At 36.9% G+C, this 22,949-nt stretch overlaps 6 non-coding genes across 6 annotated transcripts; 2 read left to right on the top strand and 4 right to left on the bottom strand.

Annotated features, from left to right (window-relative positions):
* Positions 1–1,429: 1,429 nt before the first annotated feature.
* On the top strand, positions 1,430–1,501 carry Trnaq-uug (transfer RNA glutamine (anticodon UUG)). The gene has a single exon. It is a non-coding gene; the product is annotated as a tRNA-Gln (tRNA).
* A 6,104-nt stretch (positions 1,502–7,605) lies between these two features.
* Trnaq-uug (transfer RNA glutamine (anticodon UUG)) lies at positions 7,606–7,677 on the bottom strand. The gene has a single exon. It is a non-coding gene; the product is annotated as a tRNA-Gln (tRNA).
* Positions 7,678–8,610: 933 nt separating this feature from the next.
* Positions 8,611–8,682, bottom strand: Trnaq-cug (transfer RNA glutamine (anticodon CUG)). The gene has a single exon. It is a non-coding gene; the product is annotated as a tRNA-Gln (tRNA).
* Positions 8,683–10,941: 2,259 nt separating this feature from the next.
* Positions 10,942–11,013, bottom strand: Trnaq-cug (transfer RNA glutamine (anticodon CUG)). The gene has a single exon. It is a non-coding gene; the product is annotated as a tRNA-Gln (tRNA).
* Positions 11,014–12,148: 1,135 nt separating this feature from the next.
* Trnaq-cug (transfer RNA glutamine (anticodon CUG)) lies at positions 12,149–12,220 on the bottom strand. The gene has a single exon. It is a non-coding gene; the product is annotated as a tRNA-Gln (tRNA).
* A 163-nt stretch (positions 12,221–12,383) lies between these two features.
* On the top strand, positions 12,384–12,455 carry Trnaq-cug (transfer RNA glutamine (anticodon CUG)). The gene has a single exon. It is a non-coding gene; the product is annotated as a tRNA-Gln (tRNA).
* Positions 12,456–22,949: the final 10,494 nt, after the last annotated feature.

Below are 22,949 nucleotides of genomic sequence, written 5' to 3' on the forward strand. Positions count from 1 at the left end.
TGAATAGACTGATGACCTCGTGTTCCTTCGGCTTTCTTCGTCTCTTTTACTCAATCGGGGACGACTTTAGGAGTGAAAGAAGCAGATAGAGCTGCAATATTTTGCTGTAACACCAATAACAACTTCAAGACAAACTCTATTAGTTTTTTCACATGAATTTAACTGTAACCTAAGATTGACTGTTAAGAAATAAGCTATGTGCTGTTGACTGTACTAATAATTGGGGTAAGAATTCTTTTATTTATAAGTATGTGTTTCTAGTTCAATAAAAAACAGTGTTAATTTTGTTTTAATTTTTGTGTCACATGTGTGACATCAATCACGCGATCGTGATCCTTTTACGAGTCGATGATAATCAATATTTAATCAAATGTTAATTATACTATGTATTTATCAGTATCCGTATCGTCTCCCAGATCCATTGATACTTTATTATTACGTCACTATAATGGCTATCATCTATCTATACTATCTATACTACTTAATATTATAAATGCGAAAGTAACTCTGTCTGTCTGGACGGTCTGTCTGTCGGTCTGTCACGCTTTCACGCCTAAACCACTGAACCGATTTTGATAAAATTTGGCATAGAGATAGTTTGAGTCCAGGGAAAGGACATAGGATAGTTTTTATCCCGGTTTTTGAAACAGGGACGCGCGCGATAGAGTTTTTCTGTGACAGACAAAATTCCACGCGGGCCAAGCCGCAGGCGGAAAGCTAGTAATACATAAGTAATGTCATTTACAGCGATGGACGTCCACCTATAAGGTGGACCGACGACTTCATAAAGGCGCTAGATGCAGGTCATCAACCGGTCACTATGGAAATCATTGGGGGAGGCCTATGTTTAGCAGTGGACGTCCTATGACTGAAATGATAATGATGATGAATACGCACTTAGCCCCGATTCGACCTAACTTTTATCCGAGAATAACTCCTGGTATAACTGTCACATTGAATTTGACAGTTTCAGTATGGGAAATATGTCAAAATTTACGATTTATTCTGAGATTAATATTTAATCTTGTTTGGTCGAATCCACCCTTACAAACTTAAATAGAACTTCAATAGTTTAGTCTATGTTAGGTTTACTTTGTATGGAAAACCATTTTTTCCCAATTTATCTTTGGTTATTAGTTATCGTTTGTTTGTTTGTATAACTTATTATAATATTTAATAGATTTACATAATTACCGGATCCTATTAGTGATTAGATTGGCATCGGCTGAAGACGGCATTAATAGTGCTAACCGTGAATCTTAATACAGTTGTCATAGGTTCTACTTTGCAACAAAAATAACTTTACAAACACATTAATAAATTATCGTGACTGATTCTTTAGCGATAAGGTGATTTACCTTTTATTTTTATTTAAATTCTTCTGATTAAAACGGTTGTAATATTCGCAGCTAGGTCATCCATCTTTCGCGGTTCCATGGTGTAATGGTTAGCACTCTGGACTTTGAATCCAGCGATCCGAGTTCAAATCTCGGTGGAACCTGTGTTTTTGTTTTTTGAAGTAATTTCTATAAAGAATTTTTATTTGAATGAGTGTAAGATGAGCTAAGTTTTGAGATATGTTTCTTGTGGTTTTTTGATGAGTTAAGCCTTGCTATTTTAAGGCAGTGCTGCCAAAAAGCTATCAGAAGATAGCAAATGATGTGAGCAGTCAAGGTTGTCATTATCATCATCAGGCCAGGTCATTTAGAGTAGGCGCACACCGTTGATTATTCGTCGGCCGATAGTTTAGTCGGGCAGTTGATCAGTATGGGCATGTATGGGAGTGCGCACACTACGCCGATTCGATTTGGCCGATTCTTCATACAAATTAAAATCGGGCACAACTATCGGCCAACTAAAAATCAACAGTGTGCGCCTACTCTTAGTCTCCACTGCAGGTGCATCCTGTCTAATTTACCAGTCAAATGGAGAAAGTAAGAACGAAAATAATTGGATTTGGGAACGAAAGACAGACACGTCATACCTACTCAATTTAAAAAAAACGAAACGATAAAGTTGTCAAAAAGGTCACTTAGTGCCATATGGAGGATTTAGCTTACACTCTCGTCACTGGTTATACCGCTCATGATTCATCATAATATTATGTTAGTAACTACACATTTGTATTCGATTATTAACAAACATAATTTTACATGTCGCATACCTTGTAAACGTGTACTGCTGAAACAAAGTAACCTAAATTGGCTGTGTTTATTAATTTTTCCACTAATCATGTTGGTAAACACTAGAAAATTCCAAAATTAATAATCAAGTGTCACCTATAAAAACACTCCCATAACCATGCAAGGGCTGGCCGCCCCCATGGTGTGCTAACGAAAACCCATCAAATTCCATAATTGACGTGAGCGTGCGCGGTCTCACCTTCGACTCCTGTGGGACGCACAATTCACTAATCAGAAATAATAATTCACAGGTAATGTCCGTCGGTGATACGTATCAGGGAAGGGTTAAAGGTGGGTTACACAATAGTCTAGTTTTAATGCACGTAACGGCCGGTTCACACATGTCTCCGTTTTACTGTTCCGTTACTTAACAAACATTTGGTTTACTTGTAATAAAAATATGGCGTAGTGACTACTAAAAACTCTATGGGTAGCTTTTTGATCGGTATTTTTGTTTATTATTGAAATCGTTATCTTTTAAAGTTATCGTAAGGTCATTAAAACAAATATGATAATTTTATAATTATTCAGTTACGTGTTGGCGTGATCTTCGTTTTCAATATTTAAAAAGATTCTCTTTACTATCAAGTGAATTGAGTAAGGATTGTTCTCGCAACTTTATCAGGTGACCTATAACACTAAATAATTTATTTGTTTGAACTTTTTGGTAATAACAGTCAGTTCAGTTAATCGTCAATGGTTAGTATTATTTTATGACCTAACCAGTTTTAGGTACGTTTTTATTACTAATTCCTGCAAACATGATTATTTTATATCTAAGGTCAATTTGTTACTTACTAAACTATTGACCATATTGTCTGAAAATAAATGTCTTTTATTTAAAGCAAGCATGTAGGTTATACAGGGTGGAAACGATAAGTGATCTCACTGGATTATTTCTAAAGTATACAAGATATCAAAAAACTAGTTACTGATCCTGAAAGTGCTTTATGAGCTCTATCAAACTATACCAATAATAGGTTAAAGAATAAACTGGATCTATCCGAAAATTCAATGTTTCCGGCTTCCATACATTTGGTACAGCCTCATAATATTAAAAACTACGAAAGATATCGTAAAACTGGTTACTGATCCTAAAAGTGCTTCACGAGCTCTATCCATGGTATCAATATTAAGTTACAGAATAAACTGGATCTACCTAAAAATTCAATGTTTCCATCTTTCATACATTTAGTACTATCACAGATAATGGTACTCATCTCTTGATAATATTACAGCAAATTTTATAGCAAGTAAAGCCTAAAACTAATGTTTTCCATAAATAATCTATACTTATAATAAATCTGTAGAGAGGTCAATTCTGTACATGAAATATATTTTCAAAATAACTATCAGGGGGTGATTAGTGATCGATACTGATGCCAAAAATGCAATCAGTAAAATTTTTGTCTGTCTGTCTGTCTGTCTGTCTGTCTGTCTGTCTGTCTGTATGTTCCTTATAGAAACAAAAACCACTTGACGGATTTTAACGAAACTTGGTACAATTATTCTTCATACTCCTGGGCAGGTTATAGGATACTTAGGAATTCCCACGGGAACGGGAATTAGCGGGAAAATCCTTTTGTACGAAAAATCTAAACCGCTTAAGTTAGACGCTTGAAATTTGGCATGCAGGTACCTTAGTAAACTTAAAGCTTATTTACAACAGGATATTGCAAAATTCCCATGGGAACGGGAGTTATTGGGAAAAAACATTTGTATGAAAAAATCTAAACCGCGTAAGATAGACTCTTGAAATTTGGCATGCAGGTACCTTAATAAACTTAAAGCTTACTTGCAACAGAATATTGCAAAATTCCTACGGGAACGGGAGTTAGCGGGAAAAAACATTTATATGAAAAAATCTAAACCGCGTAAGATAGACTCTTGAAATTTGGCATGCAGGTACCTTAGTAAACTTAAAGCTTAGTTACAACAGGATATTGCAAAATTCTCACGGGAACGGGAGTTAGCGGGAAAAAACATTTGTATGAAAAAATCTGAACCGCGTAAGATAGATGAAGGGGGGGTTAAACGACATCCACGCGCACGAAGTCGCGGGCGGCCGCTAGTTTTAAATAAGAATGCAATTTGCGAGTTTATTTAAAGTTTTTAAAAAATTACACTTCTAATATTGAGTGGTTGGCATACATTTAGTATGGAAGCTGGAAACATTGAATTTTCGGATAGATCCCGATTATTCTGTAACCTGTTGTTGGTACCGTTTGAAAGAGCTCGTGAAGCACTTTCAGGATCAGTAACCAGTTTTTCGATATCTTGTATAGTTTAGAAATAATCGAGTGAGATCACTTATCGTTTCCACCCTGTATATGTAGCAGCAAGGCGCTGGATGCCGTCCGCTACCAACCGGGCGATGTGGAAATCATTGGGAGAGGCCTATGTTTACCAGTGGACGTTATAACTATAAGTATGGTCCTCTTATTATTATAAAGAAGAACGGTCACGCCCCATACAAAAAAAACCCAGACCCGACAGAAACGAGACATACCTCAGTTTTTTTGTCATGTCTTAATTAGTTAAATTATATATTTTTTATATTCGAAATCTATGTATAACACCGGCGGGGCACATAGCTCGTAGAGACGATGGCCGTTGGGGCAGGAAAGTTCTCGAGTGGCGACCACGGGCTGGAAAACGTAGCGTGGGCAGGCCTCCTACTAGGTGGACCGACGATCTGGTAAGGGTCGCGGGAAGAGCCTGGATGCGGGCAGCGCAGGACCGTTCATTGTGGAAAACCTTGGGGGAGGCCTTTGTCCAGCAGTGGACGTCATTTGGCTGAAACGAACGATGTATAACACCAAAATATTACCCTTTGTTTTTGTTCAGGCGTTATACAAAAACTAATACAATATGCCTATTTATCACCAAAATTGGTAAATGTATGTACCTAAATGTCTATTACAGCTGCTATGGAATGTATTCTAGATGACCTGGAGATACAGGTTTTGGTGTACATAGATTTCGAATATAAAACATATATAATTTAACTAATTAAGACATGACAAAAAAACTGAGGAATGTCTCGTTTCTGTCGGGCCTGGGTCACAGATGACCGTTCTTCTTTCACCAGCTTTCCTTAACCGTCGATTAACCCTAACATAACCGCACAGTGCAACCGGCCCGCCATAGATTTTAACGCGCCCGCGCCCCGCCCACAAATCCCAAAGCGACGGCAAAGAGTTAGCTTTTAATTAACCTAATCAGTTAATTCGTTAGGAGCGGCCCTGGTTCGGTGTAGCTTAATATATGCCGTTTGAGGCCTGATTGATGGATAGCGGGCTAAGGGTTAACTGTAGGTCAGTTGGTATTGAAAGGACAATTTTCGATGTGTACTTTGAAGATTACCAATTTGCCATAGGACTTTTTTTTTAAATATATTCCCATCGAACACTGTTACTCGTTGGGAATAAAATTCCCATTGAATCACACTAGTCTAGTACTGATCACACACATTAAATACCTTTAATATCAGGATATAAGAGATTTCATTATTAAGAAACAATCTTCTTCTTGTCTTGTCGACAACAAACCTACACAGTGTCAGCCCAAAACTCCGCCACAAGCGTGGCGTTGTCAGTAGCCTTCATTAAATCTTACTGCGTGCAGTTGTTAGGGCACGCTGGGCACGACATCATGTGCTTCGTCGACTGAGGAACAAGCTTTGCGTCGACTGAGGAGCAAGCGTTTGAGTCATCCAAGAATCCCCACTATAAAGAATCAAAATACAATAAAAATCTAAACAATTAGTAATCTAAAGCTAACAGTAAGAAAATACAGGTTAAAGAGTAAGGGTATTTCCTAAATCTAATAAATATAACCTAATCAGTTAATTCGTTAGGAGCGGCCCTGGTTCGGTGTAGCTTAATAGGGGAGAGTTCGGTATATTGTACCGCCGGGTAAATTGTACCACCCTCATATTTCGTAAAGTATTTATTGAATGTCTGTAATTGCAACACTCAGCGATAAACAACTAAAATCAATTAATATCGGCCATGTGGTTTTTGCCGTGACAACAAACACTTGTGTTTTATTTTGAAAAGTATTTTTTCATTGTTTTCAAGTAACTTTTGACAATACATGTTTAGTTTGTAATTTTGTTAAATTTAATCACAGGGTGTTTCTAATATATTATTTAGAAGCGTAAATTAGTGTGGATTACAATTATTTGAAACATTTTTCGGTATTTATAAGCTATATTTTTTACCGATTTTTTAAAAGCACTATCACCTAGTCGGCTAAATAGTACCACATCAAGTTGTATGGAACTTTTACCAAAGGATTTTGAATTTTTTTTTAGTAAATCATATTTTGAAGTTATAATAGCGTAGTTATGTTTGACTAACAATAAATGAAAGCAAAAGACTGGCAAAGTAGATTAGGTACAAGTGTGCGTTACGATAATTGGAATTACAAAACTTGTACTCAAAATCGTGATAACGTGTAAAACAATATCGATTGTCTATGTTATTAACTACTGTTCCTTTTCGTTTCCTAATTTGTTAAGAATGTATCGTATAATATTTTGCCACAGTTTTTTTATAGGCTTGAAATTTATTGAAATCCAATTTAGTAACCCTGTGGTACAAATTATCGAACCGGTTGGCTAAATTGGACCGAAGCTCTGAACTCGTACTTTGTTGATTTGTGCTAAATATACAACAATCATGTTAATTAATACTTATGAAATAGTAAGTTGAATAATGTATATTTTATTATATACCATGGACATTAGCAAAAACAAAAGAAAACTATGTGTAAAATGGGATTGAAAAAAACTGGTCCAAATTAGTGGACTCTCCCTTATATGCCGTTTGAGGCCTGATTGATGGATAGCGGGCTAAGGGTTAACTCTAGGTCAGTTGATGTTGATAGGACAATTTCCGATGTGTATTTTGAAGATTGATTCCCACAAGGTGAACCGACGACATCATAAAGGTAGCAGGAAGGCGCAGGATGCAGGCTGCTACCAATCGATCAACATGGAAATCATTGGGGGAGACGTTCAGCAGTGGACGTCCTATGGCTGAAATGATGATGATGTGATGATTTTGAATATTACCAATTTGTCATACACTAAGAAATAAAATTGTAATACAAATTAGTTTATGCCACAGAAAGGGCAATTTTCAATGCCTAATTTGTTGATAGCCCGACAGGCTAGTAAGCTGAAGTGGCAAAGGGCAAAGGGCATACAGCACGCAGAACTGACGGCTTGAGCATTTGGGCAGCAAGCTTCTGGAATGGAGGCCACACGTACCGACAAGCGTAGCATGGGACGTCTACTCATAAGGTTGCCAGATAACTTTGATGACGATGATGATAATGATAAGGCATGAATTTCTTTTCAAGCCAATTTCTACTTTCAAAACATTTAATTATACAAATTAACGCCAAAAAATAAAGGTTCCACCGAGATTTGAACTCGGATCGCTGGATTCAAAGTCCAGAGTGCTAACCATTACACCATGGAACCGATGGTCAATTTTCTTATTAAGCCAAACTCTACCTGATAAATTAGCTACGCTTTATTTAATCAAGTGTAGCATTCAATGTAACAAGAAACATGAAATACGACTTATTATTAAGTACTTTAGTATGCTTTTAGTTCCGCTTACATGAACTTCAACAATCGATCGACTTTGAGATTTTTATCTGGAGGCACGGTAGTGGTCCCGCCAAGACAAACCAAGCGACATGCAAATGCATTATTTTTACGGCCATGCCACATTTTGACTAAGGTGTAGTTTGTGAAGTTAGGGCGACAAGACATAGAAGCTTGGCTCTACATGAGTACCTACCTACGTAAGTAACATTTTATGAGATGTCACAAGTTTTTCACTGTGCGGTGAACCAACCGACGCGATGTCTTGGCAACATTTTACATGAAGGCATTTTAGTGGGATGTTAATTAATGTAATTTATAGACAGCATTAAAACAAGGAACAGGGAAGCGCTGGACGCAGGCCGCTACCAATCGATCAGCATGGAAAGCATTTGGGGAGGCCTTGTTTAGCAGTGGACGTCCTATGGCTGAAATGATGATAATGATGATGATGGTGATGATTAAAACAAGACCTTAATTTTTAGACAGTCAATTCGGTTAGTTGAGAACTCACTAGTTTCTTTGTCAGAATAGGTTAGGGACTTCTTATCTAAGCAATTTATTGGTTATATTTTCAAAATTAATAAATATCGTAGTAAATAAACCTAACGCACCTAACTAGATACTAATCAATAAAATTAGCTGAGTAATTTAAAACTATTAAAAACAGTCTGCTATCTTACTCACCTTATACAACGCATAATAATAAGTATTTATTATTTATCCAATGCGACAAACAGCAAAATCACCCATAATAATCGTCTCTTATCAGTTGTCAAATCATAATTTTCATAGCAAAAGATCAGGTTCCACCGAGATTTGAACTCGGATCGCTGGATTCAGAGTCCAGAGTGCTAACCATTACACCATGGAACCGGCTGAGACACGTGCCAAAAATACCGGGCTGTTTGCTCGTGAAGATACTTTCACTATGTGCTAATTTTATGCACACGTGTGGCGTGCTTTGAAACTATTTGGCCTTGAAATACCTAGTTATTTATTTTTGTCTTCTACATAATGTGTGTATAGGAAAATGAAATTAATTATTTGTTTGAATATTTTTCAAGTGTAGGAGAAAGGTTAATTAAGTTCCCAAAGCTTTTAAGATATTCTGTTACGTTACCGTTAGTCGTTCTAGCAAAGCAACAGTTCGGGGACATTCTTTTCAAATAAAGAAAAATTAACATTAACAACCTAGTTAAGTTTTTATAATAAATTACATTCGATCAAACCTTTTTAGATTTCACGTGGCCAAAAACGAAACTTTACTAGTAGGTAAGTACTCAGAAAAATTTATGCCTTATTCTTGAGAAAGTGTGTCACAATAGTTTCACAGTTACAAAAATATATTTGTAGAGCATTGGCGGGCGTTTAAAAAGTCACGTACCTAGATACCTACCTCTCTGCAAATATCGTTTTCAGCAGTTGATTCCTTCGCCCTAAAAAAATAATATTCCAACACTGGCCATTCATAATTCGAAAACAGATATGCTAGAGTGACGTAAATAGGCGGAATGTGTCGAATAGTCCCAAAGCGGCCCGTCTTGCTCATTGTAACTCGATAAGATATTTATTGGCGGGAAACATTTGAAAATGGAATCGCTCCCGGAGGCTAACCGACGTCGCCATAACGGGCGCACGTCTCCTGGCATTCTACATTTTTATTTTGTCAATATTTAATGCGATGCCCAGAAAGATGGGTTGTAACACATACGGTTGGGACACGGAGACGCGTCCGAGGATAAACGGTGAGATAAAGGTGATAGGTAATACTTTTTACTTGTAAAAGGAGGATTTAAAGAGAACGTAATTAAACAGGTTACTTTGAAGATAAATAACTTAGGTGGAATAATGATAACTGTGCAAGATAAAAGTGTATTACGAGTAGGGCCGAGAGAGCATGGAAGGATGTGTAATGTAAATACTTTGTGTGTGATGAGTGAGTCTGCAGGACGGGACTATTCCCTCTCGTCCCCACCGCTGCAACTCCTGTGCAGCCAGGATCTACAGCTTGACCGCCAATAAAAACCCAACCAGTGAAGGTCAAGTTTGTCCCGGGGGAAAGTAAAACTAAACAAAGAAATTATTCAGAAGAACATAGGAGGAGTTCGAAATTAAGGTTCGACTTCCTTTCGTTGCAAAGCGGATGACAGGTGACAAATAAAGGTGCAGACTGCAGACTCAACTGGAATGACATTTGTCACTCTTATAACCTTGTCTGTAGGTCTAAGATGCGCGCCGTGATAACTTTTATCGACGTCAAAATGTATGGGCAAAATCGATAAAATGGCGTGATAACCGCTTATCGCGCCGCGCATCTTAGGCCTACTGGTCATACATCGATGCAGTCTATTCAATAAATGCTGTTTCTTTGGTATAACTTACTTATTCTGTTGTATAACTAACGCTTATTTCCATTCTGTCATCATGATTTATCATAATAACGATTAATTGGAAAAGAAATCCACGAATTCATCTTAGGATATCACCTGTGTAATCTCATGTGCGAAGAAGGACCGATCTCGACCGCGAGCATACATTCGCGACGGCGCTTAGCGGCCGCCATAAAATATTGTTTTTTGCCAATATCCGAACGTGTACCAGCGAACTAGCCCAGGGGACAAGGTTCTAATAAACACACGCCCACACGAAAACGTTTAGCTACAGAATACATTAAAAGGTGAGTCCGATGATCATATTAAATCTTCTCTTTTATGTTTCAGTACTTTTCGCGTTTGGTATAGTTTTTCCATTTCAAATATTATTTTTGGGCAAACGTAAATGCCCTATAAAAATAATCCCAGGAGATTAGTAAGTGAAGTAATACGAGTATTAGTAACAAGGCTATTTATTAAAATATCAATTAAATCGCTTGTTGTTTGTCTCGTTAAATCAAACACACTATTTAATTAGCTGATTACGAATCATTTGATAATTGGAAATTAGGAAAAATAGTTACACTTGATTAAACAAAGCTCTACTTACTTTAAATAGCTAATTAATACAATATTCTCGTAGCCAATGAGGACATCGGCCAGCTGTTACTGACTGACTGCAAAAAATAAAGATACGCTGTAACCGAGCACAAATTAAGAAAAAACCAGCTAACAAGAAAAATGTAGTTCCAAAAAGATCAGGTTCCACCGAGATTTGAACTCGGATCGCTGGATTCAGAGTCCAGAGTGATAACCATTACACCATGGAACCGCTGGTGACGATTTTCGTGAAATCGAGCACTTACTATTTAATTAGCTGGTTTCGTACTACTTATTTGTTGATTGGAACGTAATAGCGTGCACACTTGTTTAAACATTAACTGAAATAGCTAATTAAACAATACTCTCCGAGCCAATGAGGACATACTGAATCCAGCAATCCGAGTTCAAGTCTCGGTGGAACCTGATCTTTTTAAAGTTTTATTATGGACAGTGTGATTTTAAAATACATAAGTAAAGTACCTACCTAATAATGTGCTCACAGTTTTTATTGAAATTCGAAAGTTCAGAGCTCAAAGGGCGTTTCGTTGCAGTCTGCTAATGGATACAGTCTGCTACCAAACACGAAAAGACAAAAGTGCCGAAGATAAAAAAAATTACATAAGTAAATTCAGAAAGTGGCAAAATATCATCTCATCCTGATTTTATTATTTTCTAATTTTATTTATCGTTTTTCTAAAATCATCGCCTCTTTCAGTGTCTGACAAAAGTCACTGTTTATTTTACTGTGTTGCAGTTACCTAGTGTATTTTTTTTTCAAATTCCATGAAAATTATTACTACTATAAAAAACACAATTACTAATTCAAATATTCTGAGTATACGAAGTTTAAACGAGATAGTAGCAGGGTGACTGTCCCTTGGCCTAATATCAGTAGAGTTAGGTGGCAATATGAAATATGAAAGCGTATCGTGCCCGGTTACCAGTCACATATTGATTGATGCCTTGAATATTTCATTTTAACTCTTTGGACGGACCTCTGCCAGCCTCTATAGAAACTTTTGAAATTATGTGGGACAAGAATTTGAGATAATACCTCTGGAAAGTTTTTGAAAAAGAATTGACGAATTCACAGTATTCTTGATTGATCTGTAATAAAATTTAAATGGTTTTATAGTATTTTGATGATACGTTATGATGCCAGGGTATAGTGAAAGTCAAGGCGAGAGTGAATAGGCACTTACAGGGCAGATAATTATGTACCATCCTAGACTGCATCTCACTTAACGTATTAGGTGCGATTGCGTTTGCGTTCAAATACCTGCCTTTTCTTGCCTAAAAAAAGTCTAATTTGTCCAGTAGTAGGTTGAAAGCCACAAAATCGACTATAAAATTGTCAAAAGTTCAGGTTCCACCGAGATTTGAACTCGGATTGCTGGATTCAGAGTCCAGAGTGCTAACCATTACACCATGGAACCGCTGGCCGATATCCTCATTGGCTCGGAGAGTATTGTTTAATTAGCTATTTCAGTTAATAATTTAAACAAGTGTGCCAGTTATTACGTTCCAATCAACAAATAAGTAGTACGTAACCAGCTAATTAAATAGTAAGTGATCGATTTCACGAAAATTCTTACAAGCGGTTCCATGGTGTAATGGTTATCACTCTGGACTCTGAATCTAGCGATCCGAGTTCAAGTCTCGGTGGAACCTGACCTTTTTAAATAGATTTTCTTTTCTTCAGCATCTTATTATCTTCGTATTATTTATTAATTTAACTACCTACTTACGCTCGTTTCATAAATAATGCATGCTTAAGTAAAGCAGCGAATCAAAGCAAAGCGTTGAATAGAGCTCTGTGATTGGTTCGTGTGTCACCATGTGCGTCCACGCGCACTGTGAGACCTCATAGTAATGTTTGTGAATACGGGCGTTAGTACAGTACTTTTACAAAAACGAAACAAACGAAAGCCGTTTATTTTTAAAAGAAACAAAAGAAGTATCAGTTCACACTTTTCTCTTTCAGTCTTGGGTTGCTAACATTAACATAAATTTAATAATGACGATAAACAACCGTCCTGAAAAGCGAATCAGTCAAGGGTTGTCGTCCCCGACAAGTATTTACTGCGGGTAGGATGGAAAAACTTCTCAACTACCCACTTTTCATTTTGAATGTAATCTACGCGGGCGACAAATAGACTGTGGACATGCCGCGTCGGTGAGCGCTTTTTTCTGCTTTTCGCCCATCAATTTTCTCGTTTTCAGGGTTGTTTAAGGTGCGGGTACATTGGGAAAGTTAGAGGAAATAAACTTTTGTTTTTGTTTTTATGTTTTCACTAGCTTTCGCCCTCACGTAAGTATTTAATTTAACCATGTGATGTAACTGCACGTGTTTCTATAGCGTGTGTAGTAATAATTTTTTGTCGCAGTTGATATGCTCGTAGCAACGGGTATTAATATCCATATAGCATTTCAACTTCATTAAAAGTAAGATTAGTTAACTTTAAGCAAGGCCATATTGAGTAAACGCGGGACATACGTTACGTACGTATAGGTACATAATATTTATATTAACCGGCAGACAGTGGTGACTGAGTTTGTTGCGGCGCTTCTTCTCAGCACTTGCCAAATGTTGGTCTCGAAGCGCTGGTAGGGTAAAAAGATTGAGACATGTAGAGGCTCCTTAAGATGCCGATTTGTAAGAACTATTTATTAGTCTAAACAAATAAAGAAATTTTGACTTTGACTTTGACTTACGTACTGATCAGATCATATTATCATACGCTACTAATTGACCAATCTGGATGTATCATTGAGGGAAGCCTACGTTCAGCAATGGACATCTCATGTTCAGCAATGATGATAAAAAAAACATACCAACCGAATCGAGAATCCTCCTATTTTGGAGTCGGTTAAAAATGATGACGGTATTCAACAAATTAATCTCTGCCTGAAAGATCGCTGCGAAACTATCAAAACTCCACCTCAGCCGCATACAATATTGAGAGTGCAATTGAACAAAGTTGTTGCAAAGTGAAACTATTGTCGCGCGAATCTGAGGCTCTACCCTGAAAAATCATTTCGATTTGTTCGACTCTATCTGTTTCTCTCACACATTTTATAAATTTCATTTGATTACTTTCTTTAATACAAATGTATTAGAAGAAATAGTTCGTTACATAGCGTAATATTTGGGAAAGAGGAATTACTTAAGGCATTTATTAACGTTAGCACATGCTTCGTCAATAATAGATTTAAATTAAGTTTATAAGGTTATTCGTTAATAAGATGCCAGTCATTGCAGTTAATTGGATAACCTAACATAATAATAAAATTTGCTTTTAAAATGTCAGATAATTGCCAATATTTAAAAAAAAATTCATGGAACGGAGGTAGAGTTTGATCAAGTAAGGTATTCACGATAGGCCTTAGCGGGCAATTCAATCTTTTTATATCTTTGAGACAAGATACTAGTTTGAATACACCTAGGTAGTACCAACTACCTATTTGCTACCTATATTGTCTTCGCCTTTCAGAAGATAAACTCTACTTTCCCATTTTCCTGTCCTATTCTATCACTCGCAAACACTAATTTCACGAACTTCTTTCCTTGTCTTTTACATTGAACGATAACGATATGGTCTACCGATTTCTAAGTTCATTTTTGTCTTTAAAAGTAGACCCCTTTAGCGCGTAAATATTTTATTAAAGGGTGTGCGCGACCATTGCTCTCGCGCGCAATATCGCCGACGCGCGACAAATCGCCCCGTGTGGATCGTCCTTGGAATGTAGGGGGTTTCTAAAAGGTATTTTTGTTGGTGTCAAGGCGTGAAGGTGATTTATCTTAAACCAGAGTATGCAGTACATCATTTATTTCTTTGCCTGTAATATTATTGAAAAAAACTTCGCAGTCATATTTTTTTCAAAAATGTCTACTAGGTAACTAATGGAACTCTTATGAATATCTAGAAACTTTTTTGGAATTTCACCATCATCATTGTCATTTCAGCTACAGAACGTCTACTGCTGAACACGAACAACCTCTCCCAATGATTTCCAGACTAGACGTTTGGTAGCGCTAGCGGCCTGCATAGGCGTCTTTCTTTCTACACTTTATTAGATTTTTTTGACCAGAGGCATGGAGGATTTTGCACTCTTAACATATGGCGATATGGATTAATATTCTGACGGATACTTAAATATCAGTATTTTGTATTCCATTCGAGTTAAACCGTAGTCTAAAACCAGTTAATTTCATGAAAAGAAAACCATGTTTGAACAATTCTGACGTGACTTTACACAGATGTTTGTAACAAAGGCCAACCATGACAAAGTAATGCGTGGCTTCTCGAATTGCCAATTTCTTATTATTCTATTAATTAATTTTGAAACGTAACAAAAGTGGTAAAATAATATTATTAATCGAATTGTTTACTTGTACAGGTGGAACCTATTTTTCAGGGCATTGTAGAGTGGCGCGACGCCGGGGCTTTGTGCAGGTGTTAAATGAAAGACTTCTGTGAAATCAAGTAACTACAAAACAGACTGGGTTGACCTGTGATATTGATTACTAAATTTGAGACACTTTTTATACTCATTTAGTCGAATACGAGCGAGGGAAAGGAGCAAATCTGCCGCGTGGTTCGCGAAATTATGGACATTAGTCCATATTAAATAATTAAAGTCAAAGATCTACAAAAAAATTAAAATTAAAGCCTTATCTTTCTCACAACATGCTTATCGTTGTGGTTACAAAAAATTCCATACTTTTTAAAGTACAAATTACTGTTTTCTTCTAGCAACAAGAGCCACAATAACTTCGATTTCAACATTGTCTATCATTCTTCCCAGCCGTCTAAAGTGAAACAGTCGGCACATCCTTCACATTTTCATTGCAAAGTAACACTTATTTCAACTGCATAAGACACAGTGTATACCCTAACATGCTGTACATAAGATACTCGTTATCCACTCCAGGGAAATTCGCGTCAATACCTCGCATCACTCCGCAGACTCCATCCAATACATCGAGGAAATCTTAATCCAATACGCCACGACAGCGAATGATTTATACGGCGCCGGGCTCCTGATCAGAACCGCTAAAATGCCGCTTACGTATCCGGCTCGGAGGACCACAAATTTTTGTTATGAGTTCCCATGTATCCAATTCATTGTAATTGTTGCTGCACTCTTTATGAACTACTAGCAGCCGCCCGCGACTTCGTAAGCGTGGATCCCGTTACCCCTTTATTATTACTAGGTCTATTGAATTATTGGCATGTAAGGTACCTAAGTAGAATGTTAATTTTTGATGGGGTCAATTTAAAAATGCGTTTCATAGACCTACGCCTGGGCCCTGGGTAATGCGAATGACACCTAGTGTTTTTGAAACACTTGAATTTTTATAAACATTACTTTCTGGCTACAAATCAATCAGAATCACTACTTTTTAATTGGAACGTTTTCTTTATATATAATATTATTATTTGTCTGTGTTTGCAGTTAGACTTAACAACATAAAATCATCATCATCATCATGTCAGCCATAGGACGTCCACTGCTGAACATAGGCCTTCCCTAATGCTTTCCACTTTGATCGATTGGTAGCGGCCTGGGTCCAGCGCTTCCCTGCTACTTTTACGATGTCGTCGGTCCACCTTGTAGGTGGACGTCCCACGCTGCGCCTTCCGGTACGCGGCCTCCATTCCAGAACCTTGCTGCCCTATCGGCCGTCAGTTCTGCGTACTATGTGCCCTGCCCATTGCCACTTCAGTTTGCTAATCCGTCGGGCTATGCCAGCGACTTTAGTTCGTTTACGGATTTCCTCGTACAATTCACATACATAATATTCAACATACAATGTTGTTTGTATGTAATTTTAACCGAAGCAGCACCTTACCGGCCCCATACCCGGCAATATACTCAGACAGCGCACCTGCGCGCAATCACATTAGCCTCGCGCTGCGCAGGTCGCTGCTTTAGCACTTACAGCTAATTATACAGCGTTTTTACGTGATTTATATGTTACTGGGAAAATTGTATATTGAAGATATACCTACTTGCCATATTGATTTAAAATTAGGCCTTTTTATTCCATTATTGGAAAAAAAATTAGAGGGGCTAACGGGAGTAATAGTAATTTGCGCAATAACAAATTACTAATATTCTTGAAAAAATTGTAGGTTTTTAATTGTAGAATATTTACTTATAAAGTTATTAAACTACTTAACCAGCGCCGCCGTCGGGATTGGTGCCTAAAAGGCTTTTTTTTATTTCGAAAGTGTTGATCAAAATGTTTGCTGGACTATTTTTAAAAGCAGTCATTCGATCAGTAGATTTTTTTGTAACTTATTATAAAAAAAAACTTTAATTGTTACTTAGCATACTTAAATGACATAGAGCCGGCTCTACCGATTCCAACCTACTTATCGGTTAAGATTGACAACTGTCATTAACGAACGATAAATCGACTCCAAACCGAGCGTCGTTCTATATTTGAAATATGTCCGGCGGCACTAGCGTTCAATTAACGGAGTCCGTTATTAATGGGACGCTCCCGGGCGTCCGATTAAACTCAATCTCCGGTAATCCGCGGCGCGAGGGCCGGTTGCACTGATGACGGTTAAAAGCATGAATTTTAATCAATGGTTAAAATTATGTACGTCAGAATTCTGAATTTAACAGGTTGTTATAGCTACATAAAATACCTAACAACAAATTAGTCACTATAAGATACTTTGAACAGGACTGATTCCATAATGTAAAGGTAGGATAGGATGAGGTTAGTTCTTAAACAATAAATTAAAACTATGAGTTAATATCTAGCATATTCATCGTATCATAATTATGCACATAAACTTAAAAGTAAAAAGTTTCTTTAATTGTATGTATGAATTTTTATATTTCTTGTATTTTAGAATTAATTTGCGAATTATGATATCCTACACATAATCACAAACTGTTAAATTAATTAAAAATATGTATCGTGTCGTGGTTATATGTCAGTACGGACGACGACAGTGCAGTTGTTATTTCTTAATTTGCAAGAAAAATGAAAAGCCTCCTAAATAGTGCCAACTGTAAAACATCAAAATCCAAATAGTGCAGTTTAAATCCTTAACGCTGGTTTAGCAACAGATCAACCGAGCCTATCACGAGTTGGTGTAACCGACCCGATGCGGGCTGCGCGGGGAAGGCACGCACTAATTACCGAAGAGAATTCGATGCTATAAATCACGGACATAATATAACTGCGAGCGACTGTCGACGGAATGTGCGCCCAAATCCACTGCCAGAGTCACATTTGAGCGGGATTTTTGGGATTCAACATTATACAGATCGTTTTTCGAACTTCGAATACCCAAATTCTTTACAAAATATGAAAACAAATAGGTTAGTAGTTAACTTATTTTGAAGCATGCTGGCTGGAAATGCTCGATTTTGAAAATTACTGAAAAGAACCATAAAACCTAAAAAAGTTAGTGATGGTCAGATTTGCTGACGGTGTTGTGATAGTCATTTATTAAATTATTTTTGAATAAATAATGTCAAAATTCGATTCTAATTTCGAAACAAAACTTCTTTCCAAGACATTCTGACATTTCAAATGATTATAAAAAGCAATAAATATAACTCTAAAAGTTAGTGACGACGAAACATTAAACTTCTGGATTTGGAATCTAATACGTAACTATAATCTAGCTAAGTACAAGAAAATGTAGAGGCCAATTATAAAGTTAAATACTTATTAAAAACAATTAAATTAATTTAGCAACCATACTCCTTAGTATGTAAAAAATATTACAACATACAACTGGCATGTTACAATCCTTTGCTCCAAAAAAGAAAACAGTCCGCCATCTTTAAAACGGCCCATTTTCTCTCCCTACGGGTAATTTATGAACAGTCACTGAGCTATGTAATAATCTGAGGCTGGATTTAATTTGCAGGACTGATTTCACACTAGGGTGCGAAAGGGATAGACGTACTCCCTTTTCCATATGCCAGAAGAGACCCGAATGTAGGGTTACTATTCGTAAAGAAAATGACGGAAAATTCCGAATATTGGGTCAGTCTTTTTCGGGTTTTAATTTGTTCTGATTCATTAATGTTGCCGAACGCTTCGTGCATGTAAAGTTAAAAAAAATCTAAAATTAAAAATTAAATCATCATCATCATTTCAGCCACAGGACGTCCACTGCTGAATATAGGCCTCCCCCAATGATTCCCACATCGCCCGTTTGGTAGCGACCTGCATCCAGCGCCTTCTTGATAAACCAATCTATTGATATTTTAAAGTTCATCATAATTATTTTGGTTCAGTAATCATCATCATTTTAGCCATTGGATGTCCACTGCGGAATATGGGTTCAGTAATATAAAATGCATAATGTTTCCATGAGAAAGTCAATTAACCATTTCCACAAACTTTCTCGATTTTAATAAACGTCTTGTGCTTTGAATTTGTACTGTATGAATAATATGCCCGGTTTTTTTTTAAATCCGGTTTTTAATCCGGATTTTGAAAACGAAAACACGGTAACCCTACAAAGTAATCGTTAGTGGTTTCGTCTGAACCGTAATGGAAAATCAGCAGCGTGAATTTATCCCGCCTTTTTGTAGTAAATAATGTGGGATTTTTTCGGGCTCAAATCGTGGGGTTTCCTTTTTTGGGTAAGGATTTGTTTCTAATTGACGATTCGGTGTTCGAGCCCCGGGTTTTAGGGCTATTTTTCAAGTTGAAACGGCTAAAAGATGTTTCTGCATATTTTTGTGTTGAAATAAACTTTTGGTGGGCATTTTTAAGTGTTTTCTATCATGCAATCAAACCTTTTGTTTTGTGAATGAAATTAAACATAATATAAACATTGATTATAACTATATTACTACAGAGAGAGATTGAAAAGTTTATGAGAAATCACTGAACTAAGTTACTACAAAGTTACACTCAATTTTATCATATTGCAATAGTAATTGTACTCCGAAACTGTTTTAAGTTAACTAGCATAATAATAGGGTATCTACATCTAATATGTAAGAACCTTTGTATACCACATGGAGCAATAAGGATTATGAATTTAGAAACTAACAAACAAATGGTCAATTGCCTATAAAATAACATTTGGTGCTCTACATAGAAATGTACAAAATTAAATAACAAATCAAACTGATACATTACATCCATCCTCTCACCTGCCAAAGTACCTATTCTAATTTCTCAGTCCAGTGTACGTACCATCTTCTCTACACTGAATAATACCCAACCTACACAGCTCAGGGATCGCTTTAAAGCAGATACAATGGCTTTTAATCCCATTGTCACATTAGGGCGCTTCAGACTGATTAATTGCATCACAAACAATATACCCCACGCAATTATTGCTAGGTCTATCCACGGTTTAGCGCAGTGGTTCCCAACATTGCTGGAATGCGACCCTCTTTAGAGAAATACTGTAGAAGGGGCATCAAAAATATGGATAATTGTTTTGTATGGCTAGCTGGTTCTTTGTATTTTCAAAGTAAAAATGAAAAATAATTTTCTTTTATATTTATACTTGAACGCCTGTTCTACAAAATTCACTGAAGTTTATTAAATAGATGAGCTTTGAAAGAAAATTGGAAGATTTGGAAAACGATATTTGAGAATGAGAAAGAAAATTAAATGTTCATTTAATTATTTAAGTTTAAATTGACACTGTTTTTAATGAAAAATGGAACTAATTACAATCATAAGATGCTACAGTGTTATTGCCGCGCATGCTTGTGCATTAAATGAAATACATAGATTAAGAATAAAAATTGGCATCTTAGTTGTAAGTAACTTTACGCACTATTCGCTTACTAACGGAATGTATTACTACTCAAAATCACTTATCACGAGGCGTAACACGATTATTTTTGATCCCCACCACCGCAAGTTTGACAACCACTGCCCTCAGTGGCCAGGGGTCTCACTAAACTGGCCAGTTTAATGAGAGATAAGGAGAGACAATGCCGCTAATGAAACTGGGAACTTCAAGATGTTGGGATGACGCGCCGCTTTGTGGACTGATTAGTGTGGTAAATAGCTCGTGAGGTCACCCTCGACGGTTTGGGGGCGATGAACTGGTGGATTTTGATGCATTTACCCGCTAAAAGTAGGTGTTTGAGGGTGTTTGAAGATTATTTGCTCGGAAAAATTACAAGTTAATCTTCTGTACTAACTCCCTTACTAATACAAAGTACTTAACACGTTTGTGAACACTGTATTAAAGTGATATTTCCATACTAAACGTCACTTTAAAACACTGTATGTGTTAAAAATAATTTGCCATAAGACATTACCTACCCACTTACTGACTTACCTAGTTAGTTTGGTAAAAAAACCAACTTTTAAAAGGTTGTTAATTGAAAATTTTCCAGTTTTTATTGGCACAAACTAACAACGAATTAAAAAACAAAAAACAATCTAGTTGTAAAATCATCTTTTATTTTTATAATTCCGTAAAAGATACACGAACTAAGTCACTGGCCAGAAAGATAATAATAAAAACATGACAGATTCAAAAAAATAAAATTTGAAATTCGAAGCCCATTAGTGACGTAGCACCATTCCACAGGCACTTGTTCACTCGTTACACCGAGTCCATTTGTTTGCCGCAAGGCGGTCTAATCCCGCGATTGTACCCGGATAATCCAGGATCACGAATCATGACACTATTGTTGTAAGTGTGAAACCGACACAAATAGGCCTACGGCTTTGCGCGTCCCTCGTGTATCCTTGGGTTTAGAGAGATGAAACGATTTTGAAACCTATTGTCACGGCTATAGAGAAGGATTTAGTTTGATTGTTGTAATGGTAGAGGATGGTGGTGAAATATGATTAGTTTTTCAAAATCTCTATGAATATTCGCAGATGTGTTTGAGTTTTGTAGGGTTTGTAATAAAGTTGAAAATTGTTTGGCGTTGGTTTTATTTTGAAGATCTTTTGGTTCCGTAGTCAATTTATTTGAGCACGACGGATGTGCATTTGAATTTATATTTATAAACGCTCATTGTAGTTAGTTAATAACGAGATTATTCGGTGTTGGGGTGGTTTGATCAAATATTGGCCGCGTTGGTTAAATGGCACGTGAAGTTTGCACTCGTCGTTTGTAACAATGTTTTTGTTTGTTCAATTGTTCTGCAGTTGTTTTATATGGGCACTGTTTGGTTGTGATATTAGAGGGCAAGTTAAAAGGAGTTGTTACCCAAAGCGGAGAGTCAATATAAGTATCCGTTTTTTTTTCTGTCCGTCTATTTAGAGTAAAGAGAACCGTTATTTTTAAAGAACACTTAGACATAACACGGCTGCTACAGAAAACTTTCAGAACGAGTTGGTACCTACTATTTTGATGGCCTAAAAAGATGGATGTTTAATAGGTTAAATTTTTAATTGGGCACATAATTATGAGTTTCGTGAGTGTAAAGAAAGGCGCTGGACGCAGGCCGCTGCCAACCGGGCAACATGGAAAGCATTGGAGGAGGCCTACGTTCAGCAGTGGACGTCCTATGGCTGAGATGATGATGATAATGATGAGTGTAAATCTAATCTAACTTTACAGTCTTTCAAGTTACAAATACCAATAAAAAATAACAACTGAACTCCTCCTTTTTGAAGTCGGAAGTTAAAACTGAACCAAATTGCGCGTGGTAATTTTGTCCACTAGTGTAGCCTATTCTTAACCCTTTAACCGCCGTAATCATTATAATAATCACGGACTGAGTACGTGAACGGCTGTTAAAGGGTTAAGCCTACCTAGTCCATTATTGCAGTAATAAGACAGCAACCCACAGACGAGCCTATCCTTTGCTCACAAATCGAAAGCAATTCTAGAAATGGCGTCGAAGTTTACGCGACAAATAAAACTGAATTTACATCGCATCAAGTGATATGTTTATCGTAACGTGCGCGGTACGACGCCCGCGGGGGTCGTCGGCGGGGCCCGATAATTATCGAACGTTGAAGCGTTTAGCGTGCGCGACACGGTGGCGATACGATTTGGTATGATACCTAAAATATTTATCTCTTAGACCAGGGTTTCCCTAACTTATTTGAGACGCGCCCCCTACTTTGGGAACCAATGTCTTAGTCTTATGCCCGTTTTCACCATCAATCCCTAATTTTTAAGTGACCCCTATGGTCACACATAACAAGCATTTTGTTGTCTAGGTATAAGAATGAAAAAG

This window comes from Ostrinia nubilalis, chromosome 3 (assembly GCF_963855985.1).
Source record: "Ostrinia nubilalis chromosome 3, ilOstNubi1.1, whole genome shotgun sequence".
Classification (NCBI taxonomy): domain Eukaryota; kingdom Metazoa; phylum Arthropoda; class Insecta; order Lepidoptera; family Crambidae; genus Ostrinia; species Ostrinia nubilalis.